Source organism: Fukomys damarensis, unplaced genomic scaffold (assembly GCF_012274545.1).
Source record: "Fukomys damarensis isolate Sample0158 unplaced genomic scaffold, DMR_v1.0_HiC HiC_scaffold_17, whole genome shotgun sequence".
In the NCBI taxonomy this organism is placed as follows: Eukaryota; Metazoa; Chordata; class Mammalia; order Rodentia; family Bathyergidae; genus Fukomys; species Fukomys damarensis.
This window is the reverse complement of record NW_022900929.1, coordinates 54,899,364-54,915,022: the sequence shown is the minus strand read 5'-3', so window position 1 is coordinate 54,915,022 and position 15,659 is coordinate 54,899,364. Positions and strand designations below refer to the sequence as shown.

General features: G+C 37.2%; 1 long non-coding RNA gene across 2 annotated transcripts in view; it reads right to left on the bottom strand.

Moving 5' to 3' along the window:
- Window positions 1-15,659, bottom strand: part of LOC104868691 — a 51,577-nt gene that overhangs the window by 12,877 nt on the left and 23,041 nt on the right. For both annotated transcript variants that reach the window (XR_782077.2, XR_782076.1), the window contains exons 2-3: window positions 6,705-6,799; window positions 4,369-4,502 (exon numbers count right to left, since the gene is read on the bottom strand). This is a non-coding gene — a long non-coding RNA (uncharacterized LOC104868691). The remainder of the gene's footprint in view (window positions 1-4,368; window positions 4,503-6,704; window positions 6,800-15,659) is intronic.

Sequence of the window (15,659 nt, the reverse complement as noted above, 5' to 3'; positions counted from 1 at the left end):
AAAGTTAGAAAATTTCAGGGCTCAAATTCTTAACCACTGCCGTAAAATGAAGTAATTAGAAAATATAGCATCTGAAAGAAATCCACCTGGGTTCTAAAGCTTAGCTCATTATTTTTTGACTGTGTGAGCTTGAGAAAAATTACTTAACTCATATGAGTCTATTCTCTAAAAATAAAATAGGGCTGGAGATTTAGCTCAGTGGCCCTGCAGCTGCCTTGGAACCGCAAGGTCCTGAATTTGATCCCTGGCACTGGAAAAATAAAAAATAAAGAGAATAGTACTGTAGCGAGTACTTCATCAGTTAGTTGTAAGGATTAAATTATACCACACATATGAAGTGCCTGGTATCTAATGTGTTGGCCTTAAAACCCACTCCATATTCAATTTCCTTTTTCTTTGGTTCTAGCAGAAATTTTCAGGATAATTACCCAACTGTCCAGGAATAACATTTGACTCTTCTTGACTCTAGTTTATTATTTCCTCAGCGCAGAAATTCTCCCCTCTCTTTTCTACTTTGTCTTCCCTATCCAGCAAGGCCCATTTTAAGTTCTCCTGCATTCAAAACAGAATTGCTTTATATGCCCCCCCATAGGCACAGTACCTCCATATGCACAGCCACTAATAATTTTACAATTACAGAATACTTGTAAGCCTATGTCATTTTTTTTGTTTTTTGTTTTTTGTTTTTGTTTTTTTTGCACCAGGGATCAAACTCAGGACCTTGTGCTTGCAAGGCAGTTGTGGTTCCACTGAGCTAAATTCCCAGCCCTATAAGCCTATTTTCATTAACCACAGTCTATGCTGTCATTAATTTTGACTTCAGTTACAATTGTCACCCAATAAGGTTGTCACTAGCCTCACACAATTATTTGAACTGGAAGACATATTTTAGATGAAATAAAAATTTAAGTTTAATTTCTCCATCATACTGGCCACATCTGAAGTGCTCAAGTGGTTGTTGTGAACTATGTGAGACAGTACCAATATAGAGAAAGTTCACCATAGAAAGTTCTATTGAAGAATGCTAGTTCAACCTCAACCCAGCAGTACATAATCCAGTAATTACATAGGAGGAACTAAGGTCAGTACTTGTGGTTTGCTTTATTGATTCACCAATGAAATTCACATTTGATGTGAATACTAATACGGGCCTGATCATTTGACCCAGGCTATAAAATACTGATTGATTAAATTGTTCATTCAATTTTAACTTTAGTTTCAAAACACCAAGTTTTTAAAGAGCCAGCCACCTCCCTCTTCTTTAGGTAAACAAAATAATTATTTTGCCCATGATCCTTTCAGTTAGGAGCTGATGTCCTCTATGACACATGCAATTTATACAGAATCTTAGATGTGAAGGTACCTGTATTAAACACTCTTTTGCAAAATATTACCAACAATATTTCTCTTAAGTGAAAAGATTTCCATGTGTTTGGTAAATACTGCTCTGATAACTTTCAGCCTTTCAATAAAAGTTACACACACACACACACACACACACACACACACACATATATATCTTACTTTTCAGTCTATGCTGTCATTAATTTTGACTTCAGTTACAATTGTCACCCAATAAGGTTGTCACTAGCCTCACACAATTATTTGAACTGGAAGACATATTTTAGATGAAATAAAAATTTAAGTTTAATTTCTCCATCATACTGGCCACATCTGAAGTGCTCAAGTGGTTGTTGTGAACTATGTGAGACAGTACCAATATAGAGAAAGTTCACCATAGAAAGTTCTATTGAAGAATGCTAGTTCAACCTCAACCCAGCAGTACATAATCCAGTAATTACATAGGAGGAACTAAGGTCAGTACTTGTGGTTTGCTTTATTGATTCACCAATGAAATTCACATTTGATGTGAATACTAATACGGGCCTGATCATTTGACCCAGGCTATAAAATACTGATTGATTAAATTGTTCATTCAATTTTAACTTTAGTTTCAAAACACCAAGTTTTTAAAGAGCCAGCCACCTCCCTCTTCTTTAGGTAAACAAAATAATTATTTTGCCCATGATCCTTTCAGTTAGGAGCTGATGTCCTCTATGACACATGCAATTTATACAGAATCTTAGATGTGAAGGTACCTGTATTAAACACTCTTTTGCAAAATATTACCAACAATATTTCTCTTAAGTGAAAAGATTTCCATGTGTTTGGTAAATACTGCTCTGATAACTTTCAGCCTTTCAATAAAAGTTACACACACACACACACACACACACACACACACACATATATTCATCTTACTTTAAAGGTGAATAATTAAGATCAAGTGATTTATCCAAGGTCACATTTCAGTGTTACTACTGTATCCAGTTCTCTTGGACACCTGAGCCCCTGTCTTATTTTTCTTCACTAAATATCAGAGTTCTAAATCATACCTATACCTTTAAGACATTTGATGTTCACTAACGATGCCGCTTATTCTGAGTGCCTACAATCTGTAAACCCTTTTCAAGAGCCGCAAAAGCCAAGGTCAGTGCAATGCTCCACCACCACACACACTATCACAATCATGTAAATATCTCAGCTTTCTCCTAGCTGAGTCACTGTCCAGAGTAAAAGGCTCACAAAAAAATGAGGCCAAGCTTTCACCATTCCACTAAAGCTGCTGCTGCAGACAAATGGGTCATTAAGAAATGAGACATAAAATTAGCAAAATTACATTTTTTCTACCATATGCTAAGAGGATTTTGCAAATGATCACCCTCTCTTGCTCTCGTGTGCGCTCTCTCTCTCTCTCTCTCTCTCTCTCTCTGTTCATATATCAGACAGGAGGGTAAATTGAGAAAGTGGTTTCAGGGATGTTGTTCTTGCTTATATCTAGATATCCACCCAAAATCTTGTGTGTTCATAAGTGGTGCTTTGGGGAGGTGGTTGGATCATGGGAATATGATGCCCATCTGTGGATTAGTCCACTTATAAATTTATAGCTAACATGATGTTGGGAGGTAAAGCCTGGTCTGAGGAGGTGGGTGAAGGGGGTGTGGTCTGGAGGGTACATTTCCCTCCTTCTTCCCTTGATCTCCCTCTCTTTCTTGCTAGCCGTGCCATAAGCGGTTCTCTCCATGCTGCCATGCTGCCCTGCCTTGGAGCCCAGCAGAACGTGGACTGAAACAGCTACAGTCTAAGCCAAAATAAACCTTTCCCCTTTAAATTGTGGTTGCCAGGTATTGTGTCTCAGCAGTGAGAAAGTGACAGATGTGCTGGGGAGACACTTAAGATAAATTGCTTTTTGATAGTTAGATTTTGAGGAATATTTTGTCTTCTGTGACTTCATTGTTTTGTGCATTTTAAAAAGACTTAAAATTCCAAGGAGATAAAGGATTTTCTCCACATGTTCCATGACTTTGGGCTTATATTCAAAATATCACAATGAGAACTTCTATAAAATTTATTTTATCAGCTTATTTGCCAAATATTTTCAATATTAAAATGGTTCAGCTTTTTGATCAAACTATAATTAGGATCGCTTCTTGGCCTTTTGGCTAAGATCAAGTGTAGCAAACTATAATTAGGACTTGAAGAAAGTTATTCCAGGTTACATAATCATTAACATTCAAAAAGAATAAAAGGAGGATAGACATGTGTTGTAGCAAATGAAATTAGCAAAATGAATCCTTACTTTGTGTTTTCTATATTCCTTGATAACCCATGGAATCATAGAATAAATAATTGGCCCAATTATTAAAACTGAGAAATTTAACAAGGCACAAGATTAAAGTGCATGTACACTGGGCTAACCTCACTCTCATTCATAAACAATTATTAAAAAATGTTTTAATCTGGGTTTGCACTTTGAATTCAAGAGGATTTCTTAACTGACAGCAAATTTATAGCTTTTCCTTATTGCAGCAAATTTGCTTGACTTTTGGTCTTTATGTTGACATTTTGATAAACTAGTACTTCAATTCTGTTGAGAAACAGCATGATAAAAATCTATGGCAAACACTTGCAAATTAAAAAACACAGGGATAGCTAGATAACATAGAAATGTCCTGCATAAAAATTAACAGTACTATAACATATTGGCAGCCTCCTTTGTTTTGGTCTACAAGGAAATCTACTTTTCCCTCTTCCATCCCTGGAGAGGTGCCCTGAATATTTTCATTAAAGAGACTGGGATGGGGAGGGAGGAAAAATATGTTCAGAGGGACATAGAATGTGAAGAGGACATGGAGAAGAAAATACATGTTGGCTGGGGAGTAGAGACAGCTCAAGACGTGACTAAAAGAGTGGGGCAGAGAGAATAAAAATCTCTAAATTACAGCTAGTTGGTGTTAGGTTAGGTGTTGAGTATACTAATCTATGGGAAAGTCCAAGAAAGAGTGAAACAATGGTCAGTGTGCTTACCTGCACTTGACCTGGTTAGTAGTCCAGTCATATTTTCCTTGAACTTTCAACCAAGCTGCACTCTCAGTTCATGGTCAGGGGGCTCTCTTCGGCCTTGGAGTTTTCACTTATACTGTTCCAGTTGTGTCTATCCCCTGAGAGTGAAGAATACTAATTCATAACTTCCAAAGTATTTGGTTCAGGAAGTTATTTTTCATTTGAAACTCAACTGTTCGAGCTACTCATCCCCTGATACCATTATGCATCATGGCTGCCCAGGTTGTTCTCAGAGTCTGGCATTTCATTAATTACTACAAGAGCTCATTGCCTCTGAGACTTGCATTAGTCAAAGCATCCTCTTTAATAGTAAAGTGGGAGGTAGAGATATTGTAAAACTAACTGATTGAGAGACTCATAATATGAAGGCAAAGTCTGATTTGCTCTACATCCATTGACATTGGCAAAACACTGAGTATTCTGATGAATTTCACTTCCAAAATGCAAGCCAATAACGTTAACTATGCTAAAGGTTCTCAAACTTCCAGGCATCAGAATCACCTGGACAAGAGGCCTGTTCAACAATCATTGCTGGGCCCTACCCCGAAACGTTTCTGACTCAGTAGTTCTGGGGACCCCCTGTAAGAACTACTGATTTAAACAATCCCATGTAATTTAAGAGGGAAAGAACACTCAAAAAAGGAAGAACATGCCTCATTTAGGGCAATACTTTTGAAACTTGAATACCGCTATGAATGCAAATTCTGTTTGACAGACTTGAGATGGATCCTGAGATTTTACATTTCTAATAAGCTCTCAGGTAATGTCAATGTTGACGCTCTTGCCATTGACCAGGGCAGTTTTTCTCAAAGTATACCCTGGCAACCATCTATATTAGAGTGGCAGGGTTGTTTGGGGGATTGTTATTGAATTTGCATATTAGTGCAGATTCCCATAAGAAATTCTGGAAGTGAAACCTGGAAATCAGTCTGTCAAACAAGAGTTTCTGAGATATTTACACAGATTGATTACAATGGACTAGGGCTGGGAGTGTCAGATTTCTCAGGACTGACTACTGGAGGCGCTGGATATTTTCTTTCGTTCATTCTGCTACCCATATTTTGTTGGCTGTTGATGACATCATCAGAAAAGGTAAAGAGTATTCTAAAAGCAGAAGTGAAACTTCTGTTTTGCTCTGCAAAAACTTGGCTAGGAAAACTACAGGGATATATTTTAAGTTTTTTTTCCCATAAATTTAAATTATTTCTGTCTTATCTATTCTCTATTTCTATAGACAACCATAAATTGTTGTCTAGACTTCTTTTGTTAGGAGAAAGTGAAAAATGTTTTTGTGTTGATTACTCAACATGTTGCTAAATCTAGAAAATACAAACTGCCAGCAAGTACCATATTGAAGTTTCCTAAACACTGCAGAAAATAGAAATTATTTACAGCTAGCATTCAACATTGGCAAACAAGTTATGTTATTAAAGATGAATCTGCATATGTTATATTAAGAGGCATGAAATATATGTGCAAAACTAGGCATAATTAATCATTTCTACCAATAATGAATACCTCACTTCCCAATATTGCCATTCAACCCCTCTCTCTAACTTTTGAGCACAGGTATGTATTTCTAACTTCCAGGGATCCCAACATTATGTGCAATACCCCTAACTTGAGACTCAGTTCTTGTGCTTTCACCTACATATAAAGGACTAAACCACTGGAAAACAATTCCTATTCTTATTCAAAGACTAAGAAAAGAAAGTTTTATCAGCAGCAAGTATTAACAGTTGCTTCTAATTCTTGCTCTTATTGAGTTGAGTAGTATGTGAGTTATTTAAGTGCTGTAGTTAGATGAGACATGTAAATCATTATGTTTTCTCATTTGAAAATGAGTTGGACTAGGCACTAGATCAGAGCTAAATTTTCCAAGTTTTAGTGTTTACTTGTGAAATTGAATCGGAGAACATGGCTTCTTGCTTTTTGGAGTTCAAGGTGCATTGTCAAACTTCTTTGCCCTCTTCCCCATTAGGTTTCACTGCCATTTCATCTATGGCTCCTCATTTCCCATGTAGCAAAAACTCCTTGAAGATGAGCCCTAACTCTTCTCTCCAACTTCCTCTCCAGCTCTCTGGGCAAAAACCCAAGGCTCCAGCCCCACTGGATCACTCCATGCCCTTGCTTAGTGTTCTTTCTGTCCCAATACTCTTGCCCCCTTGCTTACTTGATGGAATAATCCAGCCAACCCACATATGAACTCCTTTGTGAAGACATCCTTCCTTTCCTGATCAGAATTAATTTTTTAAGACTGTTTTGATTTATGTTATAGGTAGAGTGAACCTAAGTCCTACCTCCCAGAAGACTTCAGTATCAAATAGTCTGTCAGCTCATCCACATTGGCAGTCTTGACTGAGACCACATGACTACTGTAGTTATGGCAAAATATCTGAAAAGGAGTACAGATTATTTTTCTCTTGGTGAGATTTTAGAGGCCAGGGCCACCTGCTTCATCTGTTTGATTGTTCTTCTGTTCATATCCATCCATCCAATCAGTCATCTACTCATTTATTTGCATATGTGCCAAGATATATACCCCAAGTGTAAATTGCTTATACCCAGTACATGATACATTCTTATTTATTTTGCTGGATTGACATTTAGTGTTTATTATCGTTTAGATCAAGAATGTCCCAGAAGGCCTCATGTGCTCACAGGTGAGGCTTTTGGAAAGTGACTGAATCATGGAGGGAGACATAGCAGACTTGCTATGTCTTAGGAAGTAGGGGCTGGTCAGAAGAGCCAGGTCACTAGGGGCTTGACCTGGAAGGGCAAGCTTCTGGGCTGCCAACCCCTTCCACCATATGTTTAAGCCTACAGACCATGAACGGAAACATCTGAAACTGTGAGCCAAAATAAACCTCTCCTTTAAATTGCAGGTGTTGGATATTGTGTCTCAACAAGAAAAGCAAGACATTGTTTTCATATAAATCTCTATTTAGATAAATCTTTTGCAGTCAGCTTCTTTTCTACCTCTCCTCCTGAGTTCCTTTTCAAGAAGTAAATAACTAAGTTGCAAAGCAGTAGGAAATGAATGGAAGGACAAGAATGTTAAATTTGATTAGCGCAGGGTACTGGCATAATAAAAGAGACAAAGCTGACATTGTGCTCTGGTTAAAAGACAGTGATGAGGGCCAAGCTCTTCAACTGGACCTGTGCCCAGCACTGCCTTTGTACCTAGCCTAGAAAAGAAGCCAGACAGCATGAAACCAATGTGCCCTGTACAAGTAACAGAGGGTGAAGGAGGGGCCACCAACAGATCCTCCAGAGTCATGTAACTTATCATAGCATAGGGTAGAGGCATTTTGGAGGGAAAATATGGTAGGCTTCTAAAAGGGGCTTCTGTGCTTTCAGAGATCAAGAGAACATGCACAAAGGGGAATTTTACTCAAGTCTGATCCTTTTTTCATCAGGCATTATTGCTTGGCAAGTTGTGGTGGTTTTCACTGATTTCCTAAGCATCCCCTACTTCCATTAACTCCAGTCCCTTATGGTTGCATGTATCACTTACGCTAAACCAAAAGTACTATGAGGACAAAGTACAATTCACTGTGCTGTTTCCAAGGCCTAAGAGAGACATGGCTGGTACTTGGTATATGTTAGATAAATTCATGAAGGAAAAAATAAGCCACCTATACACCTATTTCAGGTGGTAACTTTTAATGACCAAAGGATACTTAGAGTGAAAGACATTCTTTTTCTGTTATACTGATGAGAAAAATGTGCTGTCTCTGAGGTAGGTTTTTAAATCCCTGGATAGTGTAAGCTTGGTGGAAATAAGGCAGAAAGGATCAAAGTATAGGATGCCTTGTTGGACTAAATCCTCTCTAAATCAGAGAACACCAGATGTTTAATGTCCCATTCTTTGCTACAAAGCAGTTCTTAATCTTACTATATTCACGTAGGCAACTATTTCCTTTGCAAGGTTCTTCTTTCTGAATTTGCATGTGTAGCCAAAGAATTCTTGTAGATGTAGGAAATGGTCTCTTGTTCCAGATGTGAATTAGCTTTACATTTACTTCCTCTTAACATTGGCCTAGGAATCTTGAAATAATAATTTCAACGACCAAATGAGATGGCCTATGCTTTTCTATATCACCATCCATACGATCTGCCACTCTTTTTTTTTTTTTTGCCGTCATTCATAATTAGTTTTCTTGGTAAGAACAGAGGATGCATTCCCTAGATTATATAGCTGAACATTGTATAATTATTCCACACTTGATAAAACCTAAGTTATTAAAGAATAATTGGGCACAGATTACCATATTTTCTTATAGGGAAGTGAGCAAATAATTTTTGAGACCCCCATAAGAGACCTAGTAGATACTTCAACATTTCCCCAATGAAGACCCCAACACATTGTAAGTTTTATTCTCTGTGTCACAGTCAGAAATCATATGTAATTCTTGCCTCAGCCCTATCAAGATGTGATCTTTGAAAACAAAATATACAAATGCCCAATAAATATATGAAAAAAAGCTCAACATCACTAATTATCAGAGAAATGCAAATCAAAACCACAAGGAGATAACACCTCACTCCAGTAAGAATGACTATTTGAAAAAGGTAATTGTTATTAAAAAAATGGCTATTATCAAACAGACAAGTGGTGGTGAGGCTGTGAAACCCTTGCACACTGTTGGTGAGAATATGACTTAGTACAGCCACAATGGAAAACAGGATATGAGTTCCTTAAAATAACTAAAAATAGAACTACGATATGATCCCACAGTCCCACTACTGGATATACATCTGGAGGAAATGAGATCATATATCAATGAGATACCTTTACTGCAGTCATGATGCTGCCCTAATCATAATAGCAAATATGGATTAAACCAAGGTGTTCTCTGATGAGTAAATGAATAAAGAAAATATGGTACATATACATATGGCGTACAATGGAAAAATACAGTGATGGTTTACATTTTTAAAATATTACAGTAAAAGACACGTCACTATCAATCCCCTCAAAATGCTCCCCCTTGCTTGAACACAGTTATGTCTTTGTTCCTGCTATTTTCTGAAACAGTTCTAGAAATCCTTTTTTGTATCTTTTGTTGTGCTGTTGTGACTGCCTCGATGTCCTGAATCAATTCCATATGTTTACTTTTCATGGTCATTTTGACTTGAGGAAGAGCCAGAAGTCCCACACGTCCAGATTCAGTGAATAAGCATGAGGACACAACACAATGTTTTTAGGATCCTGCCTTTCTGTGGGATGGCACTCAGCACCAGCATTCATTCTATGTTTGATCACACTTCACAAAGACATTCGTGAGAGATTCACGAGCGAGGACTCCTTGAACTGCTTCAGAAAGTGGCAAGAATGATGGGATACCTGTGTTTGTACCGAGGGCGTTACTTTGAGGAGTATTAATGGCAATTTGTCTTTTACTATGATAATTTTTATTTCAACATTCAACTTATATTGGCGTATTTTGGTTACATCTCATAATGGAATATCATGCAGACATAAGAAGGAATAAAATTCTGTTATTTGTAATAACATAGATGGAATTCGAGGCCACCATGTTATGTGAACTAAACCAAGTATATAAAAACAAATACTGAATATTCCCACTCATTAGTGAAAATTAAAAGAAAAAAACCCATCTCATAGAAGTAGTCACACAAATTTACAAGGGGAGGAGAAAGGGAAGAGAAGCACTGAGAAAAGATAAATAACAGCTGTCAAAATGCAGTTAGCAAGAACTAGGTCTGCTGTTCTATACCATTAGTATGGTAACTATAGTCTGCAATAATTTATGATATATCTCAAAATAACTAAAAAAGAAGAGACAGGTTTCCAACAGATACAAATAATAAATATTTGAGATGGAAATGCTAGTTACTATGATTTGAACATTACATAATACGTACTACACCCATAAATATGTACAAATATTTGTCAAATATAGTATATAAACAAATATGAAAATTGAAGAGCAAGATCATTATTGTTATTTAAAATTGAAAAAATATGGGATGTAAGTCATGACTACTGAAGAAAAAATTCAAAATTTGAAAATGAAACAAAACATGTGGCCTATAATGAATGGTTAATACATTGGCTTTCTTATTCCTTTTAAAAATCCTTTTCCTTTCCCTAATGCATTCCTAAACAATACAGATCAATTTAATGTCTATCAGGGTAAGCAAAAGGAAAAATAAAATTATCTGCATGTGTGAGCACACGTGCAAATATATATGGGTGTGTGATGTTTTCATCTTTTGTGATATTTTTATGTAAGTTTTAACTCTCCAAAATTCCTTAAGATCTAGATTGAGTTTAAGAAGAGTCTTTCAATAGTAAAAGAAAGAGAAAATCATATAAGAAAGCATTATCTACATACAAATGGTTCATACTTTCAAAGAATATTTTGTTCTTTCTGACATTCTGCAATCCTGGCTGTTTCAATATGGCCATATGAAGAAAGTATAATCCTCCTTTCTGAACTTTATTATTTCTGATAATGATATCACAGACCAAAGGACCATTGAAATTGGGCCCTGGACTTTTATATTTTCTTCAAAGAAGGACTTCAAGATAAAGTATTTGCTTTTTAAATCAGCATATCACTGACAAATCACTCCTTAGAACATTAAAGTTGCAAGAATTTCCAGAAACATCATTTACTTTTTATAGAGGAAATAATGTAATTATTATGGTAAGAAAAAATAATAATGTAAGTCTACTCAGAATTGTTGAGACATAATTTACATGATGTTCTATAGTACTTTGGAATACTGTCACCTCTCGACCATTCCAATTCTGATTCTCCATTATGCATATAAGTATAATCTTTTGTTGCTTCTTGTCTGATTAGAGCCAGAAGATCCTTTCTCCAGAATATCTGGTGTCTTGTTTTTCAAATTAGTATTTTGAAGAGTACTAACTTTCAGGATGGTAGAAGACAAACAGAGCAAAATGGTTGAGTCTGTGTTGGTTATGGGTATGCACTTTACACAGACCAGTGGGAAGGTATGTATATGCAATTCTGTGTACATCATTTCAGAAATATTTTTAGAGGAGACTCTATTCCAGATACAGATGATTTAAATAAGTTCCCATCTCTAAACTTTAATCTCACTATTTAAAAAATAGGCATGAGAAAAATAGCTCCTGTCTCACTACTTATAAAAATAAGATGAGATGATACATGCCAACTCTTTTGTTCATGTATTTGTTTACTTGTTTATTGTCTGTTTTCCTCTACCTCACCCCCAAAGTAAAAATCAGGCCCGCCCTTTTTTATGGAGGTATCCTCAGTGCCAGAAACAATGTGATACATATAGCAGAACTCAAGAAATGTTATTTTAATGAATTAATGGATGAAAGAATACATGAGGAATTCTTAGCGTGATGCCTTATAATTATGTCAAATAGAAAATGCTTCATAAATGAGCATAAAAAACACTCTAGTGTTATGAGATGTAGCTGAAATAAGGGAGCTTGTATGGTATATATTATAAAGACTCCTAGATATTTTTTAGGGAAAAAATTTGCATAGCTTTTAAAAAATCTGTTTACCAACCTTATTCCTAACTACACTCTTATTCCTAACTATACCCATTAACATTCTATACCACAAAAGACACGTTGGAAGATAACGAATTGATCCAATGCTCCTATTTTAGAGATAAGGAAACTGAGGCCTAGATATTACATGTTTGTCCAATTAATGTGAACCACCACTAGCAATTCCAGCCTGCATCATCTCCCAAGCCAGGTGAGCAGTGGTATGTGGTCAGTGACATTGGACTTTGGTATTCGAAGGCACTGGAGTTAAATCCCACCTGCATTCTCCAGTATTGAGGTTTGCACCAGACTCTACTCGTATCCACTCCTTCTTCAGTGAGAAGAATGAAGCAAACATCTCCGCATGGTATACCTCTGGACATGGCCCTCAGAAACCTGCAACATGGAAGTGCCCTTGGCCACCCTTGGGCAGTGGCAGATGAGAACGAATGGGTAATTGTGACACCCATGCTGAGGTGATTTCTATCTGTCCCTTGTGAGGGCCCTGATGGGATTAATCCCAGTTGCCTACATCCATGACATGGTATACAACTGAGTAACAGTACAGTAGGAGCAAATTCGTCAAATTCCCTACCTTTTCTCCTTCCCAGTCAGGCTGCTCTTTCCAAGGTGTGTTACTCTTTTGCTTACTATTGAAAACATCTGTGTTACCTTTTCTGAGTCCATTAAACAAGTGCTGTGTTTCTCACCCAATGCAGCTGTGATTCTGAAGGCAGAGGTGTGAAATAGGAAATAACATCTAAATATAAGTTAGACTAGAATGAAGCCTCTTACAGATGAGAAGTGCTACTAGACTCAGTGCTTGTTTTTGTTTTGTTTTGGTTTGGTTTTTTTCCTCCTGAATGTTCAAGATTTGGAGGAAGGCATGAAAACAGTGTGTTTACAAACACACTCTGTGTTCATGACACCTTCTGGTCTTTCTGTTATGTTGAATAAAAAGAGGAAGTTACTTTTGATTTGGGAAAACAATGCCAGCTGAATTCCCACATTTTTTTTAGAAGCTTACTGAGTAACTAAGAGGAGCAGAGGTTTGAGCTATATGCCCATTGTAATGCTTTCAAGCCAAAAGGCAAGAAAGGGAGGTAGCATAGCTGTATTAGATGGTGGAGACAAATAGAGCCCTCACATCTCAACTTAGTTCTTGCTCATTTAACAATATGATACAGGTACACTTGTACAACACTTTTCTTCCATGTTGTAATTCAAGGACATGGACCTTCCACACTGTGGTTCTCTTGTTCCCTGTAGCCTTGTGGTCACTGGCATTTGTCTTGCTGAATAGGAGAGTTTGAAGAATGCACTTTCAGTCCACAGCGATACTAAAGTGCATATTCCACTGGTTCACCCTTGGAAGTAAGGAGGATTGGGAAATGTAGTGACCAACTGGGCAGTTAATTCTCATCCAAAGCTGCATTCTCTGGAAGGTGGAGCACAATTGGGGAACAGTTAGCCATCTCTGCCACAAAGGTCCAAGTGTTAAGAAACCATTCTAGAGTCCATTGGGCCTGATCCAGACTCTTGTTTGCCACTCACCAGCTGTACACATTTGTTATTTGACATTTAGGAGCCCCTTTCCTTATTTTCAAAATAGGGATAATGAAATAATCCATCTCATTGTGTTGAGATGGGGTTCAAATAAGATCATGTACATAAAACTCTTGTCACAGTGCCTGGCATGTATGGAAACCTCAGTAAAAGATGACCATTTTCATTATTAACCATGAAGCAATTATTAACCATGAAGCAATTATCCCATAAGATGTATTAATTTTATTCAAGTTGCAAGAAATTATGTACAAGTTATCTCAGTTAAATTATTTTTAGAGATACAAAGAAATAAAAAGTTAAAAAATTTGAGTACCAAAAAAAAAATTTTTTTTTGAGTACCAGCCAGGTGTGGTGGTGCATGCCCATAATCCCAGCACTTGGGAGGCCAAGGCAAGAGGATTGCTGCAAGTTTGAGACCAGCCTGGGCTACATAGTGAGTTCCAGGTCAGTCTCAACTACATACTGAGACCCTGTTTCAAAAAACAAAACAACAACAACAAAAACCAACCAACAAACAAAAATCTGAGTACCACTGTGGGCTTCACATTTTTCTTTTTCACTATTTCTGGATGATATCTGTTTTTCTCATACCATCTGGTTTCTTCTATGAGCTTTTCTCTTTGTATATCTTGGCTTCTTTGCCAGTGTGTTTTCTGTGAGTCTCTGAGTCTTTCTGTGTCTATGTCTATACTTAGATATGCTAAGAGGATCTGAGGTCAGTCTTATTCAATAATGAACACCCATCATTACATAGAGCCCAGAGCCAGTTCACCAGGATTGCGGTGGCCATATTTCTGCCTAGCATGAATCTCTGATTCAATCAACTGTGACCATGATAGGATATACCACATAAATACAGGGACTTAGATAACACAATGTTTCATGCTTCCTTGTTCAGAAAGATATAGTGGTTAAGATGGCATTCAGAATATGAGGAATAAGGAAAATCATTCAAAATTCCAACAGTGAAAAATTTCAGATTTATTAACAGCCCTCAATTTACTATGGATTCACATGGTTTTCTAAATCTTAAGAATGAGTACCTAAAAGTGAAGCATGAAAGTCACTACCTCTAATCTGGTATTCCTAATGTTATAGTTTAGAGTGAGAATGTTCCAGCAAAGCCTCAGGTACTCACAGGCATGGATTGTGGAAGATGACTGGATCATGGAGACACTGTACTCATTAGTGAAATCAGCTCAGTAGCTGAGTGCATTGTTGGAAGATTGGACCTCACCAAAAGTGGCAGGTCACTAGAGGGATGATCTGCAAGGATTTATCTCCCTCTCTGGCTCATTCCTTCTATCTCTGCTTCCTGGTTCCTATCACATGAGTTGCCTTCCTTCACCAGGCTCTTCCATCATGCCCTTCCTGCCTTTGAGTCAGCTGACATGTACTGAAAACATGAGCCAAAATAAACCTCTCCTCCTTTAAGTTGTGGGTGTTATGTATAATGTCCCAGTGTTGAAAATGTGACTAAGACAGATTTTGGTACCAGAGGTCTGGTCATTGCTGGCCCTAACTCTGTGGTATAGAGCCTTTAGAAATGGTTTGTGGTGTGAAGATGATTTGGAGAGATTTGGAGATTCCAGCTAGAAAAGCCCCAGAGTGATGTAAGTCAAGCTTGACAAGAGATTCTGATCAGAGCTCAGAAGACCAGATTGTTGATAGAAATGCAAATGGTAAAGGCCAGGCTCAGGAGGTTTTAGGTGAGAACTAGGGCTACTTCACTGGCAATTAAACTTGAGTCCATAATGTGATGTACTCTGGCAGAAAATTTGTCTTCATTTTGTTCATGTCCTAATTATTTTGTGGGAGACTGAGATTCATGTCAATTAATTAACTTATTAATTAATGGAATTAATTAATGGCAATTAATGGAACTAATCAACCTGGCAGAGGAAATTTCAAGGCAGCCTACTGTTGAAGTTATGGCATGGGCAATGTTCATCATGGCTTTTATCCAGATTTATACTGAAAATCAGGAGCAAAGAACACATTTGAAAAGTTTCCAGGCTTGCCAGAATGGAAGGGCTTGAAAAATTTGAGCAGAAAAGAGTGATTGATGAAAAGATAGACATGAAAAGGAAGTCAAGTACTTTATATCAGGACAATAGGACAGATGCCTGAAGGAACCCAGGAATCAGCAAGACTC